Raw genomic sequence first — 8,752 nt, 5'->3', positions numbered from 1 at the left:
CAAAACACATGCAATGACACTGAATACAGGAAGATTAACAGCCAGTGGGTGGAAAATCTTGTTGATCCTATGGCAGTGTAAGCATTACAGCTCTGGCATGGGTCTCCACGTGACTCTCCCAGCTCCAGGATTCTAATGTAGCTCCATGTGTCTTGCCATCAGGAATACAAAGCAGAGAGTCTGTGTGTATCTGGCCTCCAGTGAGCTATTTATCTCTGTGGAGCCTCCAAATGAGGTCATCAAGCTGTGACCTGATTAACATTCTAATCTCCACCCCTTTGAAAATTGACACCAGATTATGCAACTACCACAGCAGCAGAGTTTATCCATGGTAATTGTGCAATGATCTATAATGAGGTTTCCACAGCGGTCGCCATTCTCATTTATGCCTCTCATTGGCATATATTATTTATCTTGGTCAAAGCCTCTAAATAAAGATACTTTCTCTGTGTAAGAGCAGCTTGTTTTCTATATTTCCATAGTACCTTGTACTTGCCTGGTACCTGAATGAAATACACTGTTGACCCAAGATACTGTTTGTTTCACCCACTTAGAAACATATCAAAATTATTTTACGCCTTTTGTTGTTACCTGCTATAAAGTTGGTTCCAACTCCATAGAAACCCTATGCACAGCTGAATAAAGGAAATACCATCTGGTCCTATGCCATCCTCACATTTGTTCTTATATTTAAGCCCATTGTGGCAGCCATTGTGTCAATCCATCTTGTGGAGTGTCTTCCACTTGTTTGCTGCACCTCTGCTTTACCAGGTATGGCCTACTTTTCCAGGGACAGGTCCCTCCTGAGAACATCAAAATCTTCCCATTCATGTGTCTAAGAGAAATTCTGACTGTACTTCCAAAATAAATTTATTTGTTCTTTTGGTGTTATATGGTACTTTCAAGGTTTTTTTCAAACCATTATTCAACTGTATGAATTCCTTTCTGACCTTCCATATTTAATATCCAGCTTCACATGCACATGTAGCAATTAAAATGATCATGGTTAAGGTCAGGTGCACTTTAGTCCTCAAAGGGACATCCTTGCTCTCCATCAGATGCAATACCCAATCCACATACCCAATGCAATGTGTCATTTATTTCTTGACTGCTGTTTCCAGGAGCATTGATTGTAGATTCAAGCCTGGATGAAATCCTTGACAACTTTAATCCATTTACCATAACATTTATCTGTTGTTCAAGTTGTAAGAATTATTGTGTTCTTTACATGAAGTGTAGTTCATATTAAAAGCTGCAATTCTTGATCTTCATCAGCAAATACTTCAAATCGTTCATACTTATCAATAAGCAAAGTTATGTTATCTACATATTTGCAGTTCTTAATAGGCTTTAAAAACTTCAGCTCTAGGTTTGAAACTTTTCTTTAGTTCTTTCAGATGATATATGTAAATTATGTCATTCCTTTTTTTCCCCTCTTTAACTTCAGGACTTGGAAACTTTCATTATAATATTTTACTTTGTCTTCAGGATTGTTTGAAAATTTCTGTTCAGTTCTTTTAAGTGATTTGTTCCATCACTTTAGCTACTCAGTGATCAAGAGACAATTTCAGAGTCCCTTCTGCCATTCATTTTGATCTTTTCCTTTGTTCCTGTCTCTTTAAAAAGTACCCAGTGATATCCCAATTTAATTTTTTGATTTTTATTCCCTTCAAAATCTTCTATAACTAACTATTCCTAAAAAAATCTTCTGTTAATTTGATTTTTGAGAATTTTATGGTTTGATCAAAATGGAAAAAATTTTAATGTTTTTAAGTTTAATTAAGACATTGCTAACAATATGCAAGACAGTGTAAGTAAAAAATTTGATAGAGTGCAACATATATATGTAGTGAATGCTTAAACACATCAGTCTCTCCCTTCTCTAGTTGTTTTATAAACAATATTTGTTATTGATAGTAAACTACATTGTTAATTAGAATGTTATCACCTTGTGTATAGCATTACATTTCAAATTAAAAAAATAACTAATTCTAGTATGTTCTTTTACCAATATAGGTATTTGTTGGGGAAAAAATGTAGGATAAGGTTTCACCTTATGAAGAAAATAAGTACCAGAAAGAGAACCCAAACTCGAGGACTCTGAATTGGAATCCAAGGCTCTGCCCACTGAACGATACTTGTTCACAATTTTTGTATAGTGACCTCAGCCTCCGCACATGTTCACTCAGGATACCCCGTCTGCCTTTGGTTCTGCTACAGCTTGAAGTCACTTAACTATATAGTTTAATCCTTTCTTTTTCCAAGCCTATAACAATAAAAACATGCCCATCTGGACACTATTATTTTAGAATCTGAATCTGTTCCAGTTTTCTTAGAGATCCGAGAGTGATTCTGATATGTTTCTTTTAAAAACTGTGTAGGCACTAATCATTTTCTCTAAACCATTGACAAGTAAAGTCTAATGAAATAAATTATAGAGGAGAATTAGTGGTTCCTTCATTAATGTGATATCCCAAGCCTGGGCATGACAGATAAGTTTGAAAGTTCAGTGTCTAGCTCCTGTTATATTGCTTGTGGAAAAAATTTGCTTCATTGTAGCAGTACAGAAATCAGAGTTTGCTTCATAAATTTCCTTTTATCTTTGCCTAAATAAATGGAAACAGAGGCCTTTGCATTAGTTACAATATTTGTTGGTACAGATTCTTGAAGCCATTTCTCATTAAATATTTGTTCAACTTCAATGCCCTAAATGAATTTTGCAGTTATAAAATTTCCATCTACAACTTAATATTTTTAAATTCCCAATACGTCCTAATTCTTTTGATGTTTATTCAATTCTCTCTAGATCATTCATACTAGTAAACAGTTATTTGCTTCCTAAAATGATTATTTGTAAATGGGATATTGAATACATGAGTGTGATTTAATTCTGACAAACCCCTTGGTTATAAAATTCATTTATTCTTATAATAATGTAGCTTATAAAATCTTTTTTAATTCTTAAATTAATGTAACTTAATAAAAATTGTACTTTTAATCCTTGAAACTCAAAATCTTTAAAAAATAGCCTGAAGTTACTTGCAAGCATCGCAACCCTGGAGCAGAGTCAATAATAGAAACACTTATGGAATCAGAACCTTGTGTACAGTAAAACTTAACAGTTGGTAGTATTTTAAAATGAAGAAATCACTAAAAATAAATCCCCCAACAGACTGCCTGAATTGAAGATTGATCTCAAGAGAGGGGATATTCCTCAACATTACAGTATTTTGAAAAAGCCTATAGCAAAGTAATTTATACAGAAAAGTGAGGATAACTCAGTTTTGTGATACATGTTTTTATCTAATTGTATGAACCAAAGAAGGCATTGCTTCAGCCTTTTCTTTGTGAAATATGGCTAAGACTCAAAATATGGAAGGGAAGAAAAGTCGCCTATTTGTTCTTAATTTTTGTATATAGAATAAAGCTTGATCTTGGTTTTAATTTTAACTTTGCAAAAAAAACAAACAACCTTATGAACAGATAATGTCATTGATTCAATTTTGTAACCCCTCCCTACCAAACACATACCAACTTGACTAAACCATGATTCTCAGTGGTCGTCGGTCATTCAGTCACCCCACAGAATGTGCGCGAGGACATGAGTCATTTCTTTGTAAGAGGAAAGTGAGGATGAAGCGCTCTTACTCTGGTCACATACCTGACACAATGCAAAGAACACAATACTCATCATGTGATAGACCTACTCCAGTGTAAAGGAATCTTCTGACATATGACTAATGCAATGGAAAGAAATGAAGAATCAAGAGCTAGACAGAAAATTTCAAAAGGTAGCTAAAAAAGAGAATATAAAATACTCTAAGATATGTACTATGTCTTAGAGTTAGAGAATCAAATGGGAAGAAAGCACTCAGGATATCTCAAGATGAAATAACAAATGAAGAAATATTGAAGTCTTGCAATACTGAAGGATTATATGGGCAAAATACGCAAGTTGTAGGAAACATTAAAATAAGATGGATAGAATGCACATAGTCATTGTAATAAAAATAATTGCTTGATGTTCAACCATTTAAAGAGTTAGCAGGAGATTAAAAAGCAATGATATTCACAAAAGGAATTCATGCTGCACTGAAGACATTGGCCAAAACTAGGAATTGACCGAATACCAAATGAAATGTTTCAACAAACTGATGTAGTGCTGAAATCACTCACTTGTTTATAATAAGAAACTTGGAAGCTAGCTCCCTCACCAACCAACTGGAAGAAATCCGTATCTGTGTGCATTCTTAGGATAAATGATTCAATAGAACATGGAATGGAACAATATAATTAATTTCACATGCAATTAAAATGTTGTTGAAGATGATTCAAAATAGTTGTAGCAGTATATCCAGTAGGACACATTTTCAAGAGGGAATGGAATGAAGGATCACATTGTTATCATATGGATAATATTAGATAATATTTTGAAGAATGGGAATATTAGAAACTCAATTGTAAATACTGCCTTCAATGTGCGTTAAGACTGAACTTAAAGGATACCCAAATCCTCACACTGGACCAATTGACATTGTGATAAAAAGAGTAAACAGTGAACTTGCAAACAATTTTATTTTACTTAGATTTAAAAACAAAACTCATAGAAGGAACTGACACAAAATCACATGATGTATTATGTTTGGCCATTTTGCTACCCAAGCCCTCTGCTGTGTTACAAAGTCGAGATGTCCCTTTGAGAATTGAGGTACACCCGAACCATGCCATGGATTTTCAATGATCCCATGCAAGATAGATGGACAATGAGACTGAAGATTAGAGAAGGAGTGATACATTTGAATTATGCTATTTGAAATTTATATATATATATATAATGCCTGTGGACTGCCATCATAAAGCACAGGAAGTACTAAGGAACCAGAATGTTCTGGGATGTTTGTTTTTCAACTTGGAGGATCAGCAAAATAGAGGAAGCTCCTCAAAGTGATGGACTGACAACACTTTGGCTGAAATAATGCATGCAAAAATTAAAATTATGAGGATAGCACTAGGCCAAATAATGTTTCATTCTATTTTACACAGGGCTCTGATGTGCTGGAAGTAACTCACCAGTTCCTAACTAAAACAAATGCTTTTCTGAAGTAAGGTTACGACTCCATGTATACCTAACTCAGTAGTCTTCAACAGCTCTCACCCCTCCATTTTATCTCTATAATGTCTGGTGTTCATATGATTTCTAGTATTTATGTCTGTAGAATTAACTCTTTTAACACCTCTATGTTTCCAAGATTTTCCCAAGATGAATCCCAGATCTTAAGATTTATCCTTTTAAAATTTCCCCTGATAAATCATATTACATTCAAAAGGTCTGTAATATTAGCCTTCGCATTGTGTGCATGTACGTATGGGTACACACACACACACTCACACACATGCACCCACAGAAGCACAGATCACATTTCTATTGTCTTCCACCTTTCCACTGACCCCATCTCAATTAATCACCAATCTTTCAAACTATGCTGCAGACCAACCATTTCCATCATAATTAGGTTCCAAGAACACAAAAGCCTTTTAACTGCTAGGAAAATCCCCCTGCCTCTCCAGTTTACTTTCCCTACCTGTTCTGTAATGTTAAAAGTGGCATTTCTCTCAATATATAATATTAAAAATTCTCCCAGTAAAATCTCTTCTGTTTATTCACAAATCTGTCTTATGAGCCTTGAGAATGCTGGTTTTAATATTCAATTGTTCAAGTTATTTCTTTTTCTTCCAAAGATGGAATTCTCTGAAATCCCTCCAATGTCCAGACAGACCTTCAAATACACACACGCACACTCTCGTTCTTTCAATCAATCAAAATACTATTCAAGCTACCAAAGTAATGTAAACATTGCTTCCTACGTGAATCGCCCACACTTACACAATCTACAAACACACTATAATAATTACTCTTCACTTTCTCTGTTTTTCTAATACTTTTTTGAAGTTATATTAAACATTTAATCATCAGTGTAGTTAGGAGGCTTGTTATATATAAAGACTTGAACAAATATCATTGAAGCAATTTATTTCCTCTTCCATAATTCTGTATTTCAAAATGCAACTAACGTAAGATAATATAAACTTGTTCTCTAAAATTCTTTTCTCATTTTACAATAAACCAATGATTAAAAATTGAATTTAAGCTACAATAGCACTTTAATTTTTAATATAATATATATTGACCATATCTTAATGGTAATAAATCCTAAATTATATATACTTATGAAATTAAATAAATATTTTTTTTTCCTGTAATTTTCTGTTTTTCAGAACTTTATAAATTAATGGACTCTTCTTTTTTTTTAACCCAACTTTCTAGTAGTTTGGAATTCTTTTGTTGTTTAGAAGTGCCATTGAATAAATTCCTGGTCGAGTTAAGTTCAGAAATGTGCTATGTTTGAGAATATTGTTGCAGTCACTGTATCAATCAATCTCCTTGACGGTCTTCCTCTTTCTTTCTGACTTTCTGCTTCACCGGGGACTGATGTCCTTCACCGGGGACTGATGTCTTTCAATAATATTTTCAAAGTACACGAGATAAAGACTCAGTATCCTGTGGTCTAAGGAGCGTGCTGGTTGCACTTCCTCCAAGACAGATTTGCTGATCCTTCTGGCAGTGCCTGCATAGTCAACTCTTCCTTGGTCACGGCCTGTCAGCAGCGCCCTTGCTCTACCTTTTAGATCGCTTATGGGCTTCTGTAGAAGTAGAGGTCAGGCATTGTCTCCCACGGGTGCTCCTGGGAGATGGTCCAACACATGCTCAGAGCTTCCCGGACCAGCAGCCACCACATCAGGCCCACCGACTGAACCGAATGGTGGGCAAGTTAACGTCCGAGGGGCTGGTGGTCAGGCCTTGAGTCAGTAACCACCCGAAGCTGTGACCCCCAGAAGGCTGCCCGATCTGCTTTGTGAAGGTGCCTGGAGTGAAGCGCCCAGCATTTGGAGTAGCTCCAGGGGTGGCAGCAAACTTCAGCACAGTGTGCTGGTGAGATTCTTGGTAGATAGGACCCTTACCTAAGCAGGGTTTCCAATGGCAACAATGGCGAGAGCTGCCAACAGAAGCTTCTCCTCCGTCCTCTTCAGGTTTGTGATGTAGATGTACCATTTCATCTGGAAGGCAAGGTTGATGTCACTTAAATGGGTTCCTGTGGCAAGAATTTGAGGACATCAAGGACTCTGGACATTGTGAAAGTCTCCCAGTTAAGTTACGCTGGGAACCAGGACAACGCTGTATGGACCCTCCTCTGTGTAGTGCAAGAAGCAAAGATGAAAGTTCTAAGGACTTCATTTTACTTGTACTCACAATCATTACTCATGGAAGCTACATTCAGGGAATAGAAGGAACTATTACCTTGGATAAGTCTGATGCAAGAGACCTCTTTAAAGTTGTTTAAAGATCATCCAACAACAGTACATTGACAGGAAGCTGCCAGAAGTTCAGGCTGGATTCAGAAGATGGCATGGAACAAAGGATATCATTGCCAAGATCAGCTGGATTGTGTCTGAAAGCAGACAAGACCAGAAAGATGTTTACAATATGAAAGCTGAAGTACAAAAGAGCTAATCTATTTCTTGCTACAATTATAAATGTGAAATGTCTAATTACAAGGGAATTGATAAGGAGTAGGTGTATAGAAAGAGAAAGAGCAATAGAAAAGAAGGTCCCTGGATGAACACATTGCCAAACACTGATGTCTGAACGGAAAGATCAGCAGTTCCGACCCACCCTATGCTTATAAAAACACAGGGCTGCCACTCTTCTTCCAAAAGATCATAGCACTGACAAGTCAATGTAGCCACTCTACTCTAAGCATGTTATTGCTATCACTCAAGATCAGTTAAAGGATAGCTAACAACACAAGTAAGGGAAAGAACTAAACGCACCCTTGTTGTTGTTCTCAGATGCCGTCCAGTTGGTTCCGACTCATAAATAGCATAACTACAGCAAAGTGAAACTCCGCCTACGCTGCACCATCCTCACAAGTGTGACGTTTGAGCCGATCGTTGCAGCCCTGTGTCATCCTTCTTGTCAAGAATTTTCTGCTGTTTGCCCTCTACTTTACCAAGCATGATGTCTTTTTCTAAGGACTTTTCTCCTGAGTACTTGAGAGATGTCTTGTCACCCTTGTTGTAAGGAGCATTCTGGCCGTTTTTCCAAGACCACTTTGTTTGTTCTTTTGGCAGTCCAGTATAGTTTCAAAATACCGCACCAGCACCGTAATTCAAGTGCATCCAATCTTCTCTGGTCTTTATTCAATGTCCAAGTTCACATGCATACGGGGCCATTGAAAATATGGGTTGGATCAAGCACAGTATGAATTTTCGAAGTAACATCCTTGCTTTTCGTTATCTTAGAGTAATATTGTACAGCAGATTTACCCAAGGGAAATGCATCATTTGATCTCTTTATATCCTTAGGTTATTATTAAATATTAAATATAATTCTATGTTTTCATTATTTTGTCTATTTTATTCATAACCTATTCATTATGAGTCACTCCATTTCTGTAAGAATTAATATATTACCATTTTAGCTCTTACACAACTAATTACTGCATTTTTCAAACTTGCCAAATTTATGATTCTCTGACTTGTGGACTTATTTTACTTTGGAACCTTTGTATATACTACTGTTTTCCAGCTTAATCTCATCACAAGTGCACCTTCTACAATAAATCAATATAAGGTACATTGCCTAAGTCTAATTTGTATATAGGAGGCAGCTTCTCTTAGTAATATACTATCA

At 36.0% G+C, this 8,752-nt stretch overlaps 1 pseudogene; it reads right to left on the bottom strand.

Moving 5' to 3' along the window:
* Positions 1 to 6,566: 6,566 nt before the first annotated feature.
* LOC115873300 lies at positions 6,567 to 7,116 on the bottom strand (annotated as a pseudogene).
* Between the last annotated feature and the right edge of the window lie 1,636 nt (positions 7,117 to 8,752).

This window comes from Echinops telfairi, unplaced genomic scaffold (assembly GCF_000313985.2).
Source record: "Echinops telfairi isolate 266 unplaced genomic scaffold, ASM31398v2 ScPeMD7_7468;HRSCAF=8506_0, whole genome shotgun sequence".
Taxonomy (NCBI): Eukaryota; Metazoa; Chordata; class Mammalia; order Afrosoricida; family Tenrecidae; genus Echinops; species Echinops telfairi.
This window is presented reverse-complemented; position numbering and strand designations above follow the sequence as displayed.